Below are 23970 nucleotides of genomic sequence, written 5' to 3'. Positions count from 1 at the left end.
CTGTCTCAGAGACTTGGAGGAACATGGATATATGAACAGTTAGGCACTTTACATACTATACATACGAAGACAACAGTAAAGGTCAAGATCTACAAAGATAAAATAAATTTTAAAGAATAAATTAATTGAAAAAACACTTCTTAGAAACTAAAAATTAGAACAGATCTCTCCTTTTTGACTGCGGGTTTAATTTAGTGCACCTTGCTATCCAACCAACCCTAGCTTAATAATTACTCCGCTTAACATCACCAGTAATCGCCACAGGAACAATGTCCCTCTTTAAAATGATGAAACCTGTTCCCATCTCTCACAATAATTTGTCTTGCAACAACCTTCGAGATAAACTTAATTGCAGTGTGGCAATCAACACATACTCGAAGGTTTTTCACTACTCTAATGGTTGTTCCAGCGTGTGAATTAATCAATCCATATGCTATTGCCAACTTTTCACTATGGTGACAGAGGAAGAATTCTTTTTCCTCCTCCTCCACATCATTCAGTGCATGTCTCGAATCGGATAAATACCCTGCTGCCTTCATTTCTGAATTCAGTTGCTCCAACATTGCATAGATTTCCTGTGTCTGTGGGTGAGATCTATCTCCCGCACAAAAAGCATGTAACATTCTGTGGTCTTCAATCCAACTACATCCAGGTAATTTATTAACTCCTCTATCTTCCATCAATCTTCTTACCTTTTGAACCTCACCCAACTTACCCATTTCAGTATAGAGGTTTGACAGAAGAACATAAGTGGAAGCATTTTCAGGATTCAGATCAAAAAGAAGAGTTGCTGTATATACTCCTAAGCCTAAATACTTATGTGATCTACAAGCACCAAGCAAACACATCCACACATCCACGACCGGTTTATTTGGCATTTTAATGATAAAGTTGAAAGTTTCTACAAGATAACCAGCACGGCCAAGAAGGTCAATCATGCACACATAATGATCAATTGTAGGTGTTATTGAGTAAGGGTCGCTCATGGATTTGAAGTGTTTACAGCCCTCGTCCACTAGACCTGCATGGCTGCAAGCAAATAAAACACGAGTGAAGCATACATGGTCAGGGCATGTTCCAGAATACTTCATTAGTTCAAAGAGTTTGAGAGCATCCTTGAAAAAACCATTTTGCGCATATCCTGCAATTGTTGCAGTCCATGATACCACATCTCTTTGAGGCATTTTATCAAACAATTCACGTGCCTTATGCACGCTTCCACATTTCGCATACATGTCTATCAGGGAATTTGCAACCTCAACTTCGTATGAATATCCACATTCAATTATGTTCTGATGGATCTCTATGCCCTGTTCTAAAGCTCCCATTTTGCCGCAGGCTGGAAGGATGCTGGCAAACGTTGTGGACTCTGGCTTCACGCCTGCTAATTGCATTTGATTATAAGTTTCCAAAGCTTTCTCAAAAAACCCATTTTGTGTATATCCGGCAATCATTGCAGTCCACGAGACTGCGTCTCTTCGAGGCATTTTATCAAACAATATACGTGCCTTGTTTATGCTCCCACATTTTGCATACATATCCAGCAGGGCACTTGCAACTACAACATCCAATACAAACCCGCTTTCAACTATGTTCCGATGGATACCCATACCCCATTCTAAAGCTCCCACTTTGGCACAACCTGGGAGGATGCTGGCAAATGTTGCAGAATTTGGCTTCAAACCTGCTAATTGCATTTGCTTAAATGTATCCAAGGCCTTTTCAACAAACCCACTTCGTGTATATCCTGCAACCATGGCATTCCATGAGATGACATCTGGCTGAGGCATCTCCTCAAAAAGCTTTATAGCCTCGCCAAGAACACCAATTTGTGCATATCCTGCAATCATTGCATTCCAGGAAATCACATCTCTCTCAGACATTTTGTCAAACAGTTCGCGCGCCTTCTGTATGCTTCCGCATTTTGCATACATATCTAGCAGCGCATTTGCAACTACAACATCCGATAAAAATCCCCTTTCCATTAAGCTCTGATGGATGTTAATGCCCTGTTCCAAAGCTCTTGTTTTGGCACACGCTGGGAGTATGCTGGCAAAAGTGAACTGGTCAGGGTTTACACCTGTTTCTTGCATTTGGTGAAACATTCTCAATGCCTGGTGAGCATACCCTTGTCTTCTATAAGCTGCAATTATCACATTCCATGAGAAGCCATCTCGTTCTTTCATGCCATCAAAAACTTTCCGAGCAACAATCAAGCTCCCGCATTGGACGTACATGTTGATAAGTTTATTTTGAAAAATTGGATTTCTGGCAAACTCAAATCCCCTTTGAGTGATGAGAGAATGGATTCGTTTACCATCGGAAAGCGCATCCTTGGCAATGCAGGTTTGCAAAAGTTGAACATATATAGAAGACTCTATAGGAGGATTGTGTGTAGTAAACAAAATGTGCAGTGCTTCCTTCAATAAACCCTCTCTACATAATCCTGCGAAATTAAGATTGAGATTTGCTGCGGATGGCATTAGCATTGGATTTGGCTCGCTTAAGTATAGTTTTCATAGGCGTTCATTCTTACCATCCCCGGCGATGGATTTAGTGGCTGAACCCGAAACATGGGGTATAAGTTGATGGACACATTTGAATTCAGAAGATTATGAGCGAGATTTTAAATAATCTGTAATACCAAAATCTTATGCACAGCTGATTGTAAAGGTATCAATAACTGAATGAGGAAACGACGGCCATTAGACATAAATTCACATACACAGTCGAACCGCAGCCCATATATGGATTCAGCATTTGAATTTTTAATTTTTTTAAAATTTTTTAATTATTTTATGATGATAGTTAGGCGAAGAGTATCACTTTAACAATGTAAAACAATTATATTAGACAAAAGAATATTTCAACTTAAAAATAAGTAATCTAAAATATTTAGAAGTTTAAAAAGAAAAATTAAATAAATGGTATGATAAATGATTAAAATAAATCAAATATTTTTTAAGTTTCTAAATGTTTCATTTCTTATTATTGCTATTTAAACTCTTTTTACCAAAAATATTTTTATTATTTAAATACCATTAAAAATATCATATAAAGTATATTTCAAAAATTCTTCCTTTCTTTACACTCTTATTAAAAATATTTTAATTCACAAATAATATATAATAAATATTTTTAAAATAGTAGATTCCTCACATTCTGTCTTTTCATTTGTCCTTTGCAAATTGATTCTAATTATCTCAAATATATGGGACAAAAATATTACTTCTTTTTTATCATTTGTGTCGCACTCATAGATTAATTTGATTGTGACCTTATTTTGTACTCTTCATAATTGTCAAGCCAATGAATTTTTCTTTATAGTCAGACTCACTGATTTTTAGATCACAATATGAATGTGATTGTGAGTAAATGTTATGATATTAAACCACAACCATGGAAGATTCTTTAGAAAAGATCGTGGGAGTATCACTAAGAAATAACAATAATTGTTAATGATTGCATCACCCTCATTTACTAATCACTAAGGGAAAGTTGTTATTAGTTATGAAACCCTGAAAGGAAATGAAAAATTCATCTAGCTTTTGCTTGAATTCCTTTGTCGTCCATGGCCTCCAAATTCATGCTCTTATTCAATTGCATCGTAATATACACTTCCTCATATTTGAATGGTTGACCAAGCATTTTTTAGGGTGAATTATTTTGAGTTGGCCAAAACTCCCAATTAGGCAATAGGGATTTCAAGCTTTTATCCACCATAATAGAGGCATCAATTGGGGTATATTGCGAGAAAAAGAGGGTACTCTACTTCCATCCTAACAAGAGTGCATTTGAGAAGAAACATAACAAGCCAAGCATTTTTCCTTCTCTTTTTCTCCAATTTCCCTCTCATTTGTTGGAAATAGCAATGTGAAAGTAAGTTCTAAGAGGGGTGAGCGGCAAGGGGTGAATCAACACTTAAAACTTTTGCCTCTAAAATATATCACCAACAGCCATCTCATAACTTAAACATATAAACTGAAATAACTTAACATGCATCACATCTAGCATAAAGTAAATAACACATAACACAATAAATTGGTTACCTAGAAACCCTCCACTGAGAAGGTAAAACTAGGGTGGGGATGACACCCACAAATCTTCACTATTGTAGTTGTAAAGTGTGGCCTATTATGGCTACAATGTGTTTGATCATAATCTATGATCTACCCTATGAAAGGTATGCCTTGTTAAAGGCTTACAAAGACTATTAGATCTCACCTTGTTAGAGGATTTAAACTTACAATAAAGCAAGCAGTCGGTTAAGAGATTTACAACAGCCTATTAGGACTACTTAGTTAAGAGTTTTGCTCTATATCACCTGTTAGAATGATTCAGAACCATGATCCTTCGGTTAGAACCTTTTTGCTTCATGTGAGATCTTCTCATTGATTAAACCTTGATCCCCCTAATTAGATATGTCTCTTATGTCCTTTCACTTCTTTACTATGTTCTTCTTAAACTAATTATGCAACGCATAGCTCTATCATAGCCATCTCAGCCACCATGAATGCTCTCTCAACTCTTAGCATTCATCTCCTCGCATGCACATATACAAACTCTCTAGGGTTTGCCTTGTTAAATAAGCATTGGTGGGGATGGATTATTTTAGAATCAACATATGTGGTTGATCCATTTTGTCACCTTAAGCTTCTCTTTTTCCAATTGGTTGCATGTACTACATGTATATGGATTTGCAATATACCTCCATACTTATCTTTTAGAATCGTAAAATATGATTATGTCAGCCCAAAAATGGTTTACATAGAAGTTTGTGCCATTACAAACAACTATGCCAAAAACTATTCACTCGGCATCTAAAGACTATGATGCTCGACCTTCACTATGCTCCTAATGTTGTAACTCAGCTTCTGAAGAGCTTGGTATTCTTTGTTTACTCGGCACCTAAATCACTCGACATGTATAAACTGCTTGACACTTGATTGACTTGGCACTAACTATCCATATTATTTGACATGTATTGGCTGACAACTTATGCTTGGCATGCTTTGATCACCTAGCTCACACTGATTGCTCAGCTCACTCTGATCACTCAGCATACACTATATACTTGACTTGCACTGTAATTTTGCTAGTTTATGACTAAGTATTTTATCACTGCCTTGTCAAAACCAATATGAGATTAATAACCCCTTTGAAATGAGTGGAAAAAACACTATGTCATGGCATATACAACCTTACTCCATACATAAGTCAAACAATATATTCTTTGTTACTCGGCTCATATACAAAACTTCAAAATTTCAAAATTTTCAAATTTGTTGTTTCTCCTATACTTTATTACTCCCCCTAAGTAAATGCTTTGTTTTTGTTTCTTCTCTAGTACTCTTGCTAAGTAGATATTTTCCTTGACAAACATTTTCCTTCAAAAATTCATAATCCCCCTTTTTTTGACACTATGTCATTTAGGTTGTACACTAATTATGTGTTTGTCCAAAAATGGCTTGTGAAACTCCACGATTATCTTCAATGTTGCATATTAGTTGTTGCATACTACCTCGAGAGATTGAAACTATATGTCTAGTTGGGCAGCAAGGTCATCTAAGATATCATGTGTTGAAAAATGATAATCTTCATCAATTTTTTTGCATAGGCTAGTTCCTTGTGCAACACTTCCATGTGAGGATTTAACATTGAATGGATACTGATTAGAGTAGATTTGATATTAGCATATGTTTCCTGCAACTCGGTAAGCCTACTCTGAGTCGTCAGTATCTAACTTTGACTAGGAGATAATTTAAAGTATTACCTATGAGTTGTAGATCTCCTTACAGCTAATCAATAGCCCTTTGGTTTTTCTATGTGAATAATGCAACATTTCATAACTTATTGTATAGAGAGAAGATGTTCTCTAACACTATCTTCACACTTTCCATCTCTATTTCTAGATCAACTAGTCTAAGTGAAATAGCACTAGATATCTTTTCCAAAACCTTGGTATGAGATTTTATTTTTGACCATTCTAGTAATTTTACATTAGAATCTAGGTCTTCATCCTTTATCTTGTCTGCAATATTGAAAAGTTGCTCTATGATAGGCTAATTTTCATTTGGTTTTGGGAGGTTGAATGCATTAATGAATATGTCTTTGATGTCATGTAAGACTTGCTTTTGCTTGTATTCCCTCCTCAATATTTCTAATTGCCTCTTTTTCCTGTATAGAGCTTCATGTAGAATACTCAGTTCTTCAATAGTGATTGTGTTTAGATCAAACTTTGGGAGCTCAATCACTTCATCTAAACTTACATCCTCAAATGATGTAACTTCAAAACTCTTGGGTGTGTTGGACTCGACCTTGATATTTGCAGTGGTCTATCTTGGGTACTTGGCCACTGAAGAGTTTTATTGCTAAGAGGAGATGTAGAAACTGACAATGTGACCAGTGGATATATAACGATCTATTCCTTGGGCTTAATAGTCAATTCCAACTCTTTGATCTTGTCATCTTCCTTTTGTATTACACCCTAAGATGGTGGATTACTTACATGAATTGCTTCCTAACTTGTGTGTAATTCAGCTCCATCATTCTCAATAGTTACTATTGTTGATAAACCTAAACTATTTAGGCTTGGCACTGATGTGTCTATAGGTTGTGCTTCTACCCATTTCATCTGAAATACAACTATGAGCATTGCAAATGGTGCCAGTTGTGTAGCCTCTTGTTGATCCTGGTTTACACTTTGATCTTTTGAAAGATCTTATGATTCATTTTATTTCACCTCTATAGATGGTGGGGGCACATTTGATGTGTTTTTTGGTTTCTTCCCTTGAGATACAAGATTTTCCTTTTGAAATTCATCAACTCTCACCAATATAGAATTTTTGCATAACATTGCTACATTGTAGAGTCCTGTAGGATTTTTTCAAGTCATCATCAATCAAAGGATTCACATTATGTGTTGAATTATCATAAACATCCTTGATAATAACAACTGATTCCTATTGACTCTCTTTATCTGTATGTAGAGGACTAGCACACAACACTTGTACATCCTATACATCCTGTTGCTCATCTTTAGCTATGGCCTTCTCTATTATTCCTTCAGTACCTTCCACATCAGCTTCCTTAACTAGGTTTTCATCCTTGTCTTTCTCTTCCTCATTCTTCTCAGGTTCTTTTTAGGATTAAACCTTAGATAGACATAACAATTACATGCAAATATAAACAATATTTGAAAATAATAGATTACACAGAAGAGAATACAAAACACCAAGATTTAATGTAGTTCACCTAATCCCTAGGCTGTGTCCACCAAATAGCAAGTCCAATATCATTAGAATCCAATGATTACAACCTTATTACAATCCCTAATCCCTTACGGCTCAATACCACTATAAGAAACAATTTTTGCATCACACCTAATGAAGCAATGTCTAACCCTAAGTGCTTTTATACAAGTATTTTTTCCACTTTAGGGTTTAAACTGGTTACAACATGTCGGCCATAAATTGTCGAATATAATCAATAGCCAATTGGTGAATATTAGCCATTGGTGAATAGTAGCCCACTATTGACAAATAGTACCCCAAAGAATTTATGAAGTATGCACAGTACTTCCCCAATCAGTCACCACAAACTAATAATCTCCCACTTGGGGACTGATCAAACTCCACACTAGACAAAAATCTCCCACTTGGAGACTAATCTTGTAGTAATACTGCTACCACATAGGGCTCCCACTGGATCAAACCACCCTGGACTATGTTGTTCTTTGATTCCTATTCAATCTAGAAGACCAACCAAAACTGAAGAGGAATTTAGCTTCTCCCTTGTCACTACCTTTGTAAACATATATGTTGGACTGGCATCTATATGTATCTTCTCAAGCTTTAACTGTCCATCATCCAAAACTAACCAAATGAAATGGTACCACAACTATATGTGTTTGGTCTTTGAATGGATAGCTGAATTCTTTACAAGATAAATGGCACTCTGACTATCCATAAAAAAATAATTATCCTTCTGAGAGTATCCCAATTCTTTCAAGAAGAACTAAAGCCATATTATCTCCTTGACTACCTATGTAGTAGCAGCATACTCTATCTTTTTAGTGGATATGACATTAATCTTTGGTAACCTAGAAACCTAGCTCACGGCTGCCCCACCAATAGTAAATACATAACCTATAGTACTTTTCTTGGCATCAATATCCCCTATTGAATTTGAGTCAACATAGCCCTATAAATTAGTAGTAGAGCCCCCAAAATGTAAACACTTACTGGATGTACCTCTCAAATATTTGAGAATCCATTTGATCTCATTCCAATGCTCAAGCCCTGGATGACTCATATACCTGCTAACAACTCCCACTACATGTGCAATATCTGGCCTAGAACATACCATAGCATACATCAAGCTTCTTATAGCTGAAGCATAAGGTACCTTAGACATCTTATCCTCCACTTCTTGTGTCTTGGGCTACATCTCCTTTGTCAACTTCAAATAATCAGGTAAAGGTGTCCTGATAGCTTCAACCTTCTCCATAGAGAAACGTTGCAACACCTTCTCAACATAATCAACTTGAGATAGCATCAATTTCCTATTCTTCCTATCTTTGCAAATCTTCATACCAACATTTTTTTTTGCTGCTCCAAAATCCTTCATAGTAAATGCATGTGCTAACTGGCATTTTAGCCCCTTAATATGATCCATGTTAGACCTAGTTACAAGCATATCATCAACATATAAACATAAAATAATGTAGTTGTCATCATGTCTTTCATTGCAGACTCCCACTGAATCTTTGTATTCACCTGCACAGCTTCATCATAACATTCAGGTTCACCAACATTAGTAAGTAAAATAGAATAAAAGGAAGGAGAAAATATTTTTGGAGGTCTAATTAGCCTTGTTGACCATCTAACATTCATTGGTGTATGTGGTATTTTTTGTTGCAATTGTTGCACATCATGAGAAATTGTTGGAACATCATCTTTTGGAGTATCATCTAGCACTACATAACCATTTTCTTTCTTCTCATGTTGCTGCAACAAATCTTTGTACAACACTTTCTCATTGAATATGACATCCCTACTTCTTACAATTTTATGATTTGTAAAATCCCAAAGTCTATAACCAAATTCATTAATGTCATATCCAACAAATACACATTTCTTTGACTTAGCTTTCAGCTTGGTTCTATTTTCAGAATCTATATGAGCAAATGCTTCACAACCAAAGGTTTTGAGAATGGAATAACTCACCTTCTTACCAGTCCATGCTTCTTTTGGAATACCACAACCCAAAGGAGTAGAAGGACCTCTAATAATCAATATACAATAGTATTGACAACCTCTTCCCACATGTGTAAGGGCAACCCGACATGCAACCTCATGCTCCTTACATGCTTTATTATAGTCCTATTCATAATTTCAGCCACTCCATTTTCCTATGGAGTCCTTAGAACAATTTTCTATCTATGAATACTATTAGTGGAGCAATAATCTCAAATTCATGACTGCAATACTCACCATCATTATCAAATCTTAGACATTTTAATTTCTTACTAATTTTATTTTCAACCAAGCATTTCCATTTCTTAAAAATTTGAAATACATCATATTTCTATCTAAGAAAATAAACCCATAATTGTCTAGTTGCATCATCAATAAATATAATATAATGATGACAACCACCAAGGGAAGATACCTGAGTCGGTCCCCATACATCTATATGCACAAGCTCTAATTTCTCCTTTTTATTTTCCTTCCCAAACTTCACAAAACTCATTCTCTTTATGATCTTCTATTTTTAGTTTGTGGTGACTAATCAAGGAAGTACTATACATACTTCATAAATTCTTTAGGGGTACTATTCACCAATGGTGGGCTACTATTCGCCAATTGGCTATTGATTATATTCGCCAATTTATGGCTGACAAGTTGTAAATAGTTTTAAGCCTAAAGTGGTAAAAATACTTGTATAAAAGGGCTTAGGGCTATGGATTGTTTCATAAGGTGTGATGCAAAAATTGGTTCTTATGGTGGTATTGAGTTTTAAGGGATTATAGATTGTAATCAAGTTGTAATCACTAGACTGTAATAATATTGGACTTTCTATTTGGTGGACATAGCCCAGGGATTGGTGAACCATATTAAATCTTGGTGTCTTGTGTTCTCTTTTGTGTGATCTATTATTTTTTGATATTTTTTGTATTTCCATGTAATTGTTATTTCTATATGAGGTTTAATCCTAATAGTTCTTGCTCATCATGCTCACCTTTCTTAGTAATGGATTGAGTGAATAACCCATATATTGATCTCCAAATTGATGTACTTTTGGTTACCACATCTTCTATGTTCTTCTCAGATATGGAAATCTTGATATTTGGGGGAAAATTTACTTTTATGTTTTTCCATAGATTTACCAATCATCTTTTTATCTAATTTAGGCATAACTTGGGCTAGTGTTGTTTCCTTGGTTTGTCTCTTAGTTTGTAAGTGTATTGCTATTTCTATTCAACTCTGTTAAAAATACTTTTGGGTATAGAGTTTGAAATTTCTAGAGGAGTTTTTGTGAATGTGTCCATCATGTCATATATGGCCTCCTCAACTTTATTTTTATGAACTTTTCCTAACTTAACAAAATCTACATGTTTGAAACTAGATAAATTTGCATTTGTAGCAATGTTTTCACACAAATTATCAATATCAAAAGAGGCATGATGGCTTACCACCTTGCATTGAATCAAGTCATCCAATTCTTTCTTCTCCTCATCTGAATCCTTTTGAGGTGTGTACTTCTCCCTTAGTTTTTTGTAGTTCTTCTTAGCAGGCTCACTCAGCTATGTTGTATCAACTACTCTTTTTCCTTTAGGCTTTGTTACTTTTGAAACCTGAATAGTGGTTTCCCTTGTGCTTGACCTATTTATAGGTATAGTTGGTTTCTGCTATGGTTCTTCACTTGCTTCTCAATTTTCTCCACGATCTACTTATTTTCTTTCATCTTCTTGATCTTTTCTTTAGGTGCTTCCTTAGCTTCTTCTCCCTTGGCACCTTCTACATCTTCACCTAGGATTTTTGTTAATCCTAATGGGGCTCAGCCTTGTTCTTACTCATCATCATCATCATCATCTTCTCCTTCTTCACCTTCACCAAATCTGTCTTTTAGCTTCTTAACCAGTTTATTATTCTTCCTAAGAACTGTAGTTGTCTTTAAATTAATTATTATCCTAGAATTGGCTTCCTCATAGTTTCTAAATGAGGTTGCACTCTTCTCAATGTATTCTACTAATAAATTTGTTATTTCTATAGAGGTTTCATCCACATTGATCTCATATGGCAAGGGTTTCAACCATCTGACCCTGGGTATTGTTGCTTGCACATATGTGTGGTCTACATCCACTAGGAAACAAACATCATTATAATGTTGTTCCACTAATGATACAGGAATTCTCAATTTTTGTTTCATGGATTTCTTAAAATCCTCAAAATAACTAGTCATCATTAACTATAAGTGATCTCCAAGTTGCTCAATAAATTCTAAAATTTGTTGTGCAATTGACCTGTTAGTCTTCCAAGAAACTTTTCCAAAGGTGGGGAATGTGTTTTGCACATAAAATAATATGAAAACAAGTAAAGAACCAAACTTGCATGATGCACTTTTAGCTTTCCTAATGGCCTCCAAGTTTTTTAATAATTGTTGTAGTTGTAGCCCAACAAGGTGATAGAAGTGGTCTCTCTTTACTATCTTATAACCCAAATCTACTGCCATACATGAAATACTATTTAGTCATCTAGAATAAAAGAACTTGTGAGCTATCACTCTCACTACAAAGGAAACTAGGGGATTTGAAATAGTGTTAATAGACATCCCTCTCTTATTCCACACAACACCTATATTCTTTTCTATAACCTCCTTTGCACCACTTCTCATACTCCTAGGTCTATCTAGGGTAGGGTACCGTGATACTCTATTTATAATCCTCTTTATGATCTTAATTGGTCCACATTCTAATTACATTTGGTTGTCATGTATATGACTTAGAAAAATCCAAATCCATTGAGTCTTGAATATTTGAGGAAAATCTAGGGCATGCATTAACCCTTTTTGTTCAACAATTTTATTGTTTTCCCTCAAAACTCCATTGTCACATAGTTTATTGTAGGCATCTCTTATTTCCATATCTCCTACCTCTCCAATATTTCTATTATAGCAGCATCTTATATTGTGGATCATGAGAACCTTTGGTGGTATCATAGATAGCACACTAGACAAATCTCTTTTGTATGTAATTTTAGGGATAGATCAAAATGGGGGTTGTCTAACATTGTTGCTTATCAATTAAACATTGAAAACCTCATTCATCTCTTTTAGAATAGTTGTAGAAGAGATAGTTTCCATTTTGATTACTAAGGGTTTGTGAGAAATAAAACAACGTAACTCAACGATAGCTAAATACCTTTCAAATTTGATGAACAATGTTGAGTAGTGGTTGAATCCATTTCGTAAATACTTGAATCTTCTTTTGCAATTCACCTTTGTGCTCTTTGTCCACTCATATAAACTTTGATAAGTGAAAATGGGTAAAAAAATCAACTATATAACCCTTCATATTTTGACATTAAATGTTGAGTGCTTACATAGCTACAAGCATGGCTATCATGGGACTTTCAACATGCTCAACTAACACAATAGGCTCGACACTTACTACCATGCCTCCTTAACTTGACTATAACTATAATTCCTTCCATGCTCAACAACAACATAGATATCAACAAAATTATAGATTTTCTCCAAGTTCTAATCACTACATTGCATCTAAATTCATGCATTTATGATATTTTCAAATCTTAGATTCTTGGAACTAATACACAGTATAATTTTTCAAATATCAATCCCACACATACTTTTATTGCATAGTTAGGGGTGATATGATCACCTGATCCATTGGATGAAGTGACTTCATCTAAGCTTGGTGTACTACATTCTTCCTTCTTTTTCTATATCTTGTTCATCTGCACCTTTACCTTCTCAACATTTTTCTTTTCTTTTCCGTTATTTGTTTCATTACTCAACACTGGTGACCTAGTTGGACAATTTATACTGACATGACTAGTCTTGAGACAACTAAAGTATGTAATCTCACTCAACCATCTATTGTGGTTGCCTCTAGAATGTATCCTTATACAATTTTAAGGAATATGTCCATATTCTTGACAATAGCGACATCTATACCTTGTGTTGTAATCCCAATCATAGGAGTTCCCATGTTGGTGTACCTTTGTTTGCTTGTTTTACATCCACTTGGCCTTAGATCTACATTCATATGCTTTATGTCCATACTTTTGACAATTGTAGCAGTATCCTTCAAATCTTTGATTGCTCATGGTCTTGGTATTGCATTCGTTTTCTTAATATACTTATTTGTTGCAGTTTTAGTAGTACTATTTGTATTTTTTCTTGGGGTTTTTGTTTATAGTTTTTCTCCTGCAGACATTTTCTATATGACCCAATTTTCCATAATTATGACAAGTAGGTTTGTAGTTCTTACCTTTTCTATTCCTTTCCTCACCACTCTTAGATGATTCTCTATCAAGTCTTAGTATATCCCAATCTAGTAGCATCATTATTAGGGCTTGGTGATTCCATCAATTTCTGAAAGTGTTTTATGGCTTCACTTGGTTTGTTGAATCTTTCAATGAATTCCTTTTTTGATCTTATTTCATTTTTTAGTAGATCATTTTGTGACATTGGGGTTGTGATCTCAATGTCCTTTCTATTTAATTCATGGTTTGCAAGCATGAATTGATTCATTCTATCCAATTGCATGTTAGCAAGATTTTGCACATATGATGTTTTCTTTTCAAGTCTATTAGTTAGTATTCTTTTGTCTTCTTCAATCATGACTTTTTCTTCCTCCACTTTCTTTCTTTTTAGTTACCTCACATAGAAATATTGATTGGACTTCTTGTTCTATTTTGAGATTTTTGACCTCTTTAGTTAGGGCATTGTTCTTTTCCATCATATCTGTAATTGTTGCATCAAATTTGCTTGAGTTTCCATCCTTAAACAATCCAGTAGTGTCTTCTTCTTGGTATTGAGTGTCATTTCACTAAATATCTAGTCCCTTTCTTCTCTTCAATGAATGTTGCAATTCATCTCTTGCCTCCTTGAGTAGATCTAGGGCAAGTTGTATTTTAACCTTCTAGTTTTCAATAGTCTTTCCCAACTAGTAGACTTCCATCTTCAAGATATTACCTCCAAAGTTGTAAAACCTTTCTTTCTAGAGAACTAAGATAGAATATCAATTGTTGGAAATAACAATGGGAAATTAAGTTTTGAGAGGTAGGGTGAATCAACACTTAAAACTTTTTCCTCTAAAATATATCACCAACAACCATTTCATAACTTAACATGCATCACATCCATTGCATAAAGTAAATAACACATAACACAATCAGTTGGTTACCTAGAAACCCTCTAATGAGAAAGTAAAGCTGGGGTTGGGATGAAACCCGTGAATCTTCACTACCGTCGTTGTTAAGTGTAGCCTATTATGGCTATATTGTGTTTGATCATAATCCATTATCTTCCTTGTGAAAGGTTTTCCCTATTAAAGGCTTACAAAGATTGTTAGGTCTCACCTTGTTAGAGGATTTAAACTTACAATAAAGCAAGCACTTGGTTAAGATATTTACAATAGCCTATTAGGACTACTTAGTTAAGAGATTTTCTCTGTATCACATGTTAGAATGATTCAGCACCGTAATCCTTTGATTATCACCTTTCTTCTTGATGTTAAATCTTCTACTTGCTGATTAAACCTTGGTCCTCCTAATCAGATATGTCTCCTTTGTCCTTTCACTTCTGTATTTTGTTCCTCTCAAATTGATTATACAATGCATAGCTCTATCACATCCATCTCAACCACCATGAATGCTCTCTCAACTATTAGCATTTGTCTCCTCACATACATATAAAAACTCTCTAGGGTTTGGCTTGTTAAATAAACATTGGTGGGGATGGATTAGGTTAGAATCAACGGATGTGGTTGATCCATATTTCCACCTTAAGCTTCCCTTTTTATGACTAGTTGCATGTACTACATAGGGATTTTTAATATACCTCCATACTTATTTTTTAGAATCGTAAAATATGATTATGTCAACCCAAAAATGGTTTACATTGAATTTTGTGCCATTACAAACAACTATGCCAAAAATTGTTCACTCATCATCTAAAAACTTTGATGCTCCACCTTCACTGTACTCCTAATGTTGTAACTCAACTTCTAAATAGCTCGATACTCTTTGTTTACTTAACACTCAAATCATTTAGCAAGTATACACTACTTGGCACTTGAGTGACTCGGCACTAACTATCCATATTGCTGAACCTGTATTGGTTGGCAACTTATACTCAACATGCTTTGATCACTTAGCTCGCTCTGATTACTTGACATACACTGTAATTTTGATAGTTTATGACTAAGTGTTTTGTTATTGCCTTGTCAAAACCAACCTGAGATTAACATAATTATCTCCTTCTAAATTCTCTCTAAAGAAAATGCATATGTTTCATAAGTCACGCAATGCAATTCAATGAGAAATCTTTGCATTAATTATGTTGGTTCTCATAATTGTTGGTTGAATTCTTTTGAGCCTTGCTTTCTCGATGCTAGGAATATCAAAACAATCTGGGCCAATGATGAAGACTAAATCACAATTGTTCAATCTCCACTCTTTAGGCTTTGCAAAACCTAGGTGTTTGTACCCATATTTAGCTTTCTTGAGATAAGTTTAAGGATTAATGATGTAGACTTTATAAATGATACTCTTGAGTGGGCAAGTTTGTTCTCAAGGAGAAATCGAATGTGTGAATACTTTGAATGTAAATAAAATATTGAAAATAAACTTATGCAATATTTGTGGAAATATTTTCATCTATCTTCAACTGTATATATTCTTGAAGTTGATGAAATATCAACCCCACAACTCTGAAGAATCAACTGGATGCAAACACCTGGCACAAAAAGAGAGAAGCAAAAGTTATAGAGGTTGGAATTCCCAGATCAATAGATGAGACATTCTTGATGAGATAAAAAAAATTTGATATTATCACAAGTGAATGAATAAATTACAAAGAGATCAATCCTTATAAAAGGAGATCAAATCCCTAGCAGGTAAAACCTAGGTTGCATGATAATAATTAATTATTATATGTCCAAAGTTTAGCTTAAGTAAACTAGAGACAATAAGTGAATTAATAATTAAATCAATATAATTTAATTAATAAGAAAATACCTTATTGCTCAAATACCCCCCTTAAGATAAACTTAGGGAGTAGCTAAAAACCTAGAAACTACTACCAAAAGTAAATTTGGGTCCCAACAACAAGGCCTAATGAGGTACCCAAGTACAACCAAATATCTAAAAAGAGAAGAAATAGAGAAAACCACATGGGAAAAACCCTACTCCAAAAAGAGATAGAAATAATGTTGAAAAGAACTAGTGAAGGATTGAAGAAGCTTCCAAATTAGGGAATGTCCTAGAAGACAGGAAAAAAAGATGATCATGAAGAGCACCACTAAAGCATGAAGCTACAAACACTACCAAACTACTGATATGAAGAACCTCTTCTATATAGAACATGACTAGGTAGAGAAGACTAAGTCTAAAAAGCTAATCAATCAAAGATGGAAGGTATCTTCTTGGCCTCCAAAAATAGGAATGAAAGAATGTCTATATGGTAAATGATCCATCTCACCAAAATGCATAAGTATCTAGCCCTTGCAATCGCCTAGTACATAGGATTAAATACTAAATACATAGCTCACTCTATCAAACCAAAAAATAAATAGAGCCAACATAACCCCCCTATAATACTGAGAGGTAAGACATGAACAATGAAACTGAATGCAATACCTTGATAATGAAGAACCAGGAACATCGAGAGTGCAAAAGAAGTATAAACACCCATAATGGCACGTGTCATTGACACATCATGAGGCTAATATCATGGAAGGAACACTCACTTGACAAAGGAAGATGGTGAATATGGCCAACATGAAAACCCCTAGGGCACTTTATAATGTAGTAAAAGTATAGCACAACACAAAGATGTGCAAGATCATGAAATACAATAGAGTGACACTTTATCTCAGTGCATTTGCAAAAAATACTACAAAAGGATTAAAAAAAAAGATCAAAAGAGATATAAGGCTGACAAAAGAGATAACACAACCCATAAAAAATCATTTGAAGCAAAAAAATTGATCTTTAGACCTAAAACAACGAAGATATTCACCATAATGCAAAAACAAAAAAAAATTAATGGGATGTGCCTAGAGTAGAATTTGGAAAATAGAATATCTCAAGATATGTCTGTTGGAGTGAAAAATAGAACTCCTAACTTTGAAAGACAAAAAACCATCAAAAAAAGAACCAAAACTAAAAATAACCTGCACCACTAGAATGGTCTCAAAACTTGTTTTCCAGTAATATCTTTTTTGTAAAAAATGGAGTTTGGATGAGCAAGTTACGACCAAAAAATACACATAGGTCAAAAAAGAGCTAGAAGGGAAAAATAAAATAACAATTATTGTCTCGAGATCTATACCAAATTCATTGAAAAGCATGTCCACCAATACCAAAATTACCTTAGGAAGCATGCAAACTTCCTACAAAAGAATCTTGATTTTCATGCCAAAAAAATCTTGATTTGCATGCCAAAAATCTCAATTTGTGTGCTAAAAAATCTTGATTTGCATGTCAAAAAGTCTTGGTTTACAAATTGAAAAATCTTTATTTGCATGCCAAAAATCTCAATTTTCATGCCAAAAGCATTGATTTATGTGTCAAAAAAAAATTATTTTCATGCTAAACAAATGTTTAAATAGCCACCTCAAGAAACATGCCAAATATGGGAGCAATATTTTTTGTCGCAGATTTTAACTATGTCCAAATTGAACTAATTATATATGAAAATATGGGTTTTTGGGAGCTTTGAGCTTAACTGTGAGGTTCATTTGGGCTCAAAGTGCATTGGAAAAGGTGAACCCTAGATCCAATACAAAAAAAAAACTCTAAAAAATGAAACCCTCTAAAAGAAAAAAAATAAATAGAACGAGGGCATGAAGATTTGGAGCTCTAATACCATGTTGAAGTTGATGAAAGATCAATACCAAAACTCCCAAGAATCACCTACATGCAAACACCTATCATAGAAAGAGAGAAGCAAAAGCTATGGAGGTTGGAATTCCCAGATCCACAGATGAGATATTCTTGATGAGTAAATAAAGAAATTGCTATTATCAAAAGTGAATGAATAAATTATAAAGAGATCACTCCTTATAAAAGGAGATCAAAACCCTAACATGTAATACCTAGGTTGCATGATAATAATTAATAACAGAATTAATTATTATATGCCCAAAGTTTAGCTTAAGTTAACTAGAGATAATAAGTGACTTAATAATTAAATCAATATGATTTAATTAATAAGAAAATAATTTATTACTCTAACATATATCAACTTACAAGAAATATGCAAAGATTAGTCCTTGATCCAATTAGGAAAAATAGAGTCAACCCCCACATAATCTTATCATCAAACCTTTAGAGAAAATGTGCACCCCATCAAACATTGGATAGAGAAGATATAAATGCAATCCCTAGTCTAAATAAATTTAACCCCAACCAAAGGGGACCAATTAGACATATATCATAACACATTATGAGAATATTTGATAATCAAGATCATGCATTACTCTAATCCACTAGAACAATAACATAATCCAAAGGGACAATGAAGAACATGAGCAATTAGAAAACCATATGCCATAACAGATGTAAAGAAGGCATCATTGTATTAACTTTTTTTTTTTTGATGAATAGTCCTTTTCAATTAATAAAATTTACTAAGATTACAATTCACAAAAAAGGGGCCGAGGGATATAGGATCACCCCGCGAATGAGTTCAAACGGCTGAAGCTGGAATAAACAACATGGCCTCAGCTAGAAACTATAAACTATTCATTAAAAAAAAAACACTTTTAACAACCTCAGGCTACCAAGGCAGTACCAGCAGAGGGAGGATCATCTTTATCAGGAAATCCCCATGCATCAATGGGATTGTGAGGTAGATTGGGAACAGTCTAGCCGTCAGCAGCATTAGCAGGATCTAGGGTAGTCACAGTCTCCGCATCATTCATTAAAATATACAAAAAAGTAATTTAGTTGTATATCCAAGCAAGTGCTTGGATAAAATTAAAAATCACTTCATAATGTGTTCATTATAAAGAAACATGTGATGTATTGTATTCAAAATAAGAATACTATCTTATCTGATGTCTTTAAAACATTGGATTCTTAAACAAGGGTCTTGGTACCATTTCTCATAAAAATGAAAGGGTGCAACATAGCTTCAAACCCCTTCATAATATATCTAACTTAGAACATGAAAGCTATTTCAAACTTCTTCGACTTCTTCATCTCTAGAGATTGCTATATCTTCAAGCTCATCTTTAGGGACTTTAAAGTAAACCTTGATCCACTTAGCTATTTGAGCATGTGTAGGCCATACAAATTTTGAAAAAATTGAAGAAAAGGCTTCCAAATCAACTTATTTCTTCCCTCGAGCAATTTTAACATCTATTATAAATCTTGTAAACTTTGTATCCATAATAATCACTTTATTCAACAACTCATGGAATGAGTCCATTTGGAAATTTTGTTCCTCCTTGAACTTGGTTATAAATGCTTGGAGTAGTACTGCAATTCATTTCTCTAGTCCTCCAATTGTTTGATTTTACCCTCATATTTTATGGAAGTAAAATATGGATGATCAATAGAGGTTTTTCTTCTAGCTTTTGATACTATTAACTTATATAATTCAAATTCCTTCTAACAATATCAATCAAATCAATGGTGGCCTTTATTTGTGCAAGGGTATCTATATCCCTTGTAGTGACTTCAAAGTGTTTAGCTAACCTCTCTATCTTTGAAATTGTATCTTTCCCATTATAAATTAAATCTAACATGTAACAAATATTATTAAAACCTTAAAACACTTCATCACATTTTTCTAGAATAAGATTTATCCTGTTAGCAAGAATCTCTTCTACTATCTTAAAAACATAGTCCTTATGAACAACATCTAGAGTCACCTCTTTGTTCTGATCTTTAATATCAATAACTAGAGTTTTATAAACCACAATGAAATTAGTATTTTTAGTAGGCTTTAACACACTCATCTCCTTCTCCAATATTCTTGTCTCCACATTCATTTTTTTTATTATGGAATTCATTTCTATTTATCTTCTTTGCAATTCTTTGATCAATTCCTACGTATGTTTGATTTGATTGTGATTAAACATGGATTCATGTGCCAAACAAGATTCTACAAGCATAGAGTCCATGTTATCTACAGTTTACACCAGGGTCATTCCTTCTTCTCCCTTGGATATATCAATCATCCTCCCAAGTAGTAAGGTTTTCTTTCTTTAGATCATACCTCATCACTTCAACTTTGTCAAGTGATTCAAACTTTGATAAAAAGGTTGAGTTCTCTTGTTTCCTAACATGATCTTACACGAACAACTCTTTTAAAGTTAAACCGAGAAGTATCAAGATGTCACTATTCCTAACCATTTTCCTAGCCTTACTTAGTACATGAAATGTCATCTAAATGCAGTTCACCCATCATTTGTTGAACAATTGAGGCATATAGAGATTCATCAACACCTTCATATGTTTTATTTTTTTGTTCTTTGAAATCCCACACTTTATATCTTATCAAAAAGTCCTTGAATTCTTGTATTTCTGTAAAATTTTCTTGTTCAATGAACCTAAGGAAAATAGCCTCCCTCTCATCTAATGTATCGACTAGATCATCTATCTCCATAGTCTGACAAAGTAGCCATGCTTCACCTTAAAAATCTTTGGAGGTGGCTTTGATGATTCAACATTTTCCTTTTCTTTTATGTGTTTCAAAATACTAATGATTTATGCCAATCATTCATTATTTCAATCTTGAAGGGATACCAAAGGGGTACTAATCCCTTCTTGTTGAGGTATGGGAGCAAAGGGGCCATGACTTGATTGCTCTATGCTTAACTTTCTCTTTTTGTCTTGTCGAGGTAGAGGAGGTTGTTGTTCAATCTTATTACCTTTTTCTAGCTAAGTATATTCTTGATACAATTTTTCAAAGTCTTTAATGCATTTATCAATCCTAAGAGTTTTCATATCTTCCTCTAAATGAAGTTGAGGAAAACCCTTACTTGATCTTTGACCTTCTATTTTGAACAAAATATTCCACTTTTTCAAAATTTGGTATGCCTCTTGTAGATCATCATAGTTTCTAATAATATCATCTTAGATGTTCAACTAATGTGCATACCTAGCCTTTAAGATCTTGATGTGTCCCTCAAGATCATAATCTCTACCTTTTCCATTGATCAACCAATAGCTATTCATGATGTAATGATAAACTTCCAAAATCATTATGAACCCAACTATATAACCATCAAATTTTATAAAATGAGGAATCATATTGACTTTTCTTCTTGGATGAATAATTTATTTCTCAATCCATAACAATTTCCATATGAATTCCAAGAAACCTAACCTTTAAGGGACAAATAGAGGGAGCCTATGGGGTGGTTACCTACACCAATACAACCTTATTAATCTGTATTTTGATTTGAAAATCCAATCACCCAAGTTAAACTCATATCCTTTATCACTTAAGCATTCATTAGGCTTTAGTATGTCCTTGATTTGTTGTGGTAGCCTTGCAATAGAACCTCTAAACATCCTTACTATCTATTATACAAAAACACATCTCTAAACACTATGAAATCACCATCCTTTACATGTGTATCCCAAAGTGAATACCAAATCTAGATGCGCTACTTGTTACCTTGCTCATCAATTATAGCCAACTTCAAAGAATTTCTAAACTAATTGATGTTCTAATAGAGAATTAAGTAGCAAAGCAAAGAATAATTCTTAAAAGACTTAGTAGTTTTCCATTTGACCAATTGATTGTGAAGGGTTTTCTCAATTTCACTAGCAAAATCAAACTCTAGATAAGTGTGGGGGTTTTGAATTTTCATATACATTTACATGTAATCAAGTGGAATCTTCTATTTTTCATCTTCTCCAAAAAATTGTAACCAAGCATAAAAAGTATACTTGAAAAATCCATAAAAGATTCAATAGGATGAGGACCCATATGATATATATACATCACTTTATTATTATGGCCCATGTATACAAAATGTGTTATCTCCATGTGCTTTCCAAATTTTATCATTCTACGATATCAATTCTTTAACTTTTTTCCTATCAATTTTTGTAAGGGTTTTAATACTAAGCCCAAAACACTCTTCAATGCAAGATTTTGTGATGACTAGCAATGTCATACCATCCATTTTCATTCTAGTGGAAGGCTCATAATGATTGGCTACAATGTCTATGAGCTCTATATCTACAAATATATTTGGGACTACAATTATACCTAGGTATAGCCTTCATGGGTTATTCCTAGGTTCTTTTCTATCCTTGTTTGCATAAAAATATCAAAAAAAAGTTCTATCATACAAAGGAAGGTTAGCATCCCTACAATCTTTGAATTCATCAAAAAAGATAGAAATTTGACTACCAAAAGAAGATTCAAGAAACATTTTAAATAATATTTTCTATATTAATTTATTAATATGTTCTTCCTTTGATTCCTTAGCACTAGTGTCTTTTTTCACAGTAATTTTCTCTTGTAAATTATGACCAAGATGAGAAGCGATCATGAACTTATTGATTTTTTTGTAATTTTCCAAGAACTCCTTCAAACTTTCATGTCTAGCCTCTATCTCAACTCCACTTGTATGCTCAATGTGCAAAGACTCATTTTTACCAAGACAATTAATTCATTTTATTCCTCATTTATGGTCATTTAAAAATTCAAGAAGTCCTTTTCGCACATTAGGTTTGCAATTATCTCTGAAGTTGTGAATTTTCAAAATCTTGTAAGGCATCTTCAAATGGTTTTCTAAAATTGCAATTTCAAAACTCCCTTTTTTAGTTGTTAGAGAAATTGTGATAAAGCACTATCTCATGGACCTCCAAGAAATTACCATCCAAAATAGCAAAGTAATCACTTTTTTCCAAGCTCTACATGTTGTCTTCTCTAAAGTGCTAATATATTACCACTTCATGGGTACTTTAGTTTCCTTTCTTTAAAATGGAAGAAAATGCATTGAATTCTTATTTTTTGAACAAATATTTTGTAGGGTCTACAAAATTGCACTGCATTTCCATCACCACAGTAAAGCTTTAAATAGCATTAAAATTCAATCATAACAAATATCTCCTCTTTCCATTATTTTTGGATTCTGAATTTCTAAGTTCTATTTGTTCCTTTTTGTGTGTTTTTAGTGAAAACTATTTGAACTGTTGGTAATTTGATTATTTTGTTGAAGTTAATCACTTCTACTCATTTTGCTTCTATCTTCTCAAATCATAGCAATGAATGTTGCAGCATGCAAAGTAGACAAGAGCATACATTTACTAACTCTCAGACCAAGTCTGGGTGGCATAAATACAAAGGCATGGGCCGAATGATAAATCTCAAATTTGAGGCATCTGAAAGAATAGTTAGGAGAAATAGGTAGTGGAGATCAGTGGCCTCAAGAAAATGTCTTGAAATTTTCTCCTATATGGAAGAAATGACCTAGGCATATGACCATGGTGTTATGTATGGACCACACACAGTACAATTTGTAGCCACCACTTCACCCACATGTAACTTCCTAGGGTTCATCTACTCTCTATATGCTTCTTCCCCACATACTTTTTATCTTTTAGAATATTTTTCCACCTCACATCACCAAAGCCAACAAATGAGCTTATAACAATTTGCTTTTTGATATTGCCAAAAAAATAGTCTATATGAGGCACTCGGACCAAAGTTCCTCATATAATAGCCTATTGGCTAAATATATCTCAC

At 33.9% G+C, this 23970-nt stretch overlaps 1 pseudogene across 1 annotated transcript; it reads right to left on the bottom strand.

The window, feature by feature from the left end:
• Nucleotides 1-107: 107 nt before the first annotated feature.
• On the bottom strand, nt 108-2696 carry LOC149528141 (pentatricopeptide repeat-containing protein At3g12770 pseudogene; annotated as a pseudogene). Its single transcript, XR_016359053.1, has one exon. The product of XR_016359053.1 is annotated as a pentatricopeptide repeat-containing protein At3g12770 pseudogene (transcript).
• Nucleotides 2697-23970: the final 21274 nt, after the last annotated feature.

The sequence above is a fragment of the Cupressus sempervirens genome, chromosome 11 (assembly GCF_028749045.1).
Source record: "Cupressus sempervirens isolate cs-2001-9-10 chromosome 11, ASM2874904v1, whole genome shotgun sequence".
Classification (NCBI taxonomy): domain Eukaryota; kingdom Viridiplantae; phylum Streptophyta; class Pinopsida; order Cupressales; family Cupressaceae; genus Cupressus; species Cupressus sempervirens.
The sequence above is the reverse complement of the archived record's forward strand: the minus strand, read 5'-3'. Positions and strand labels throughout refer to the sequence as shown.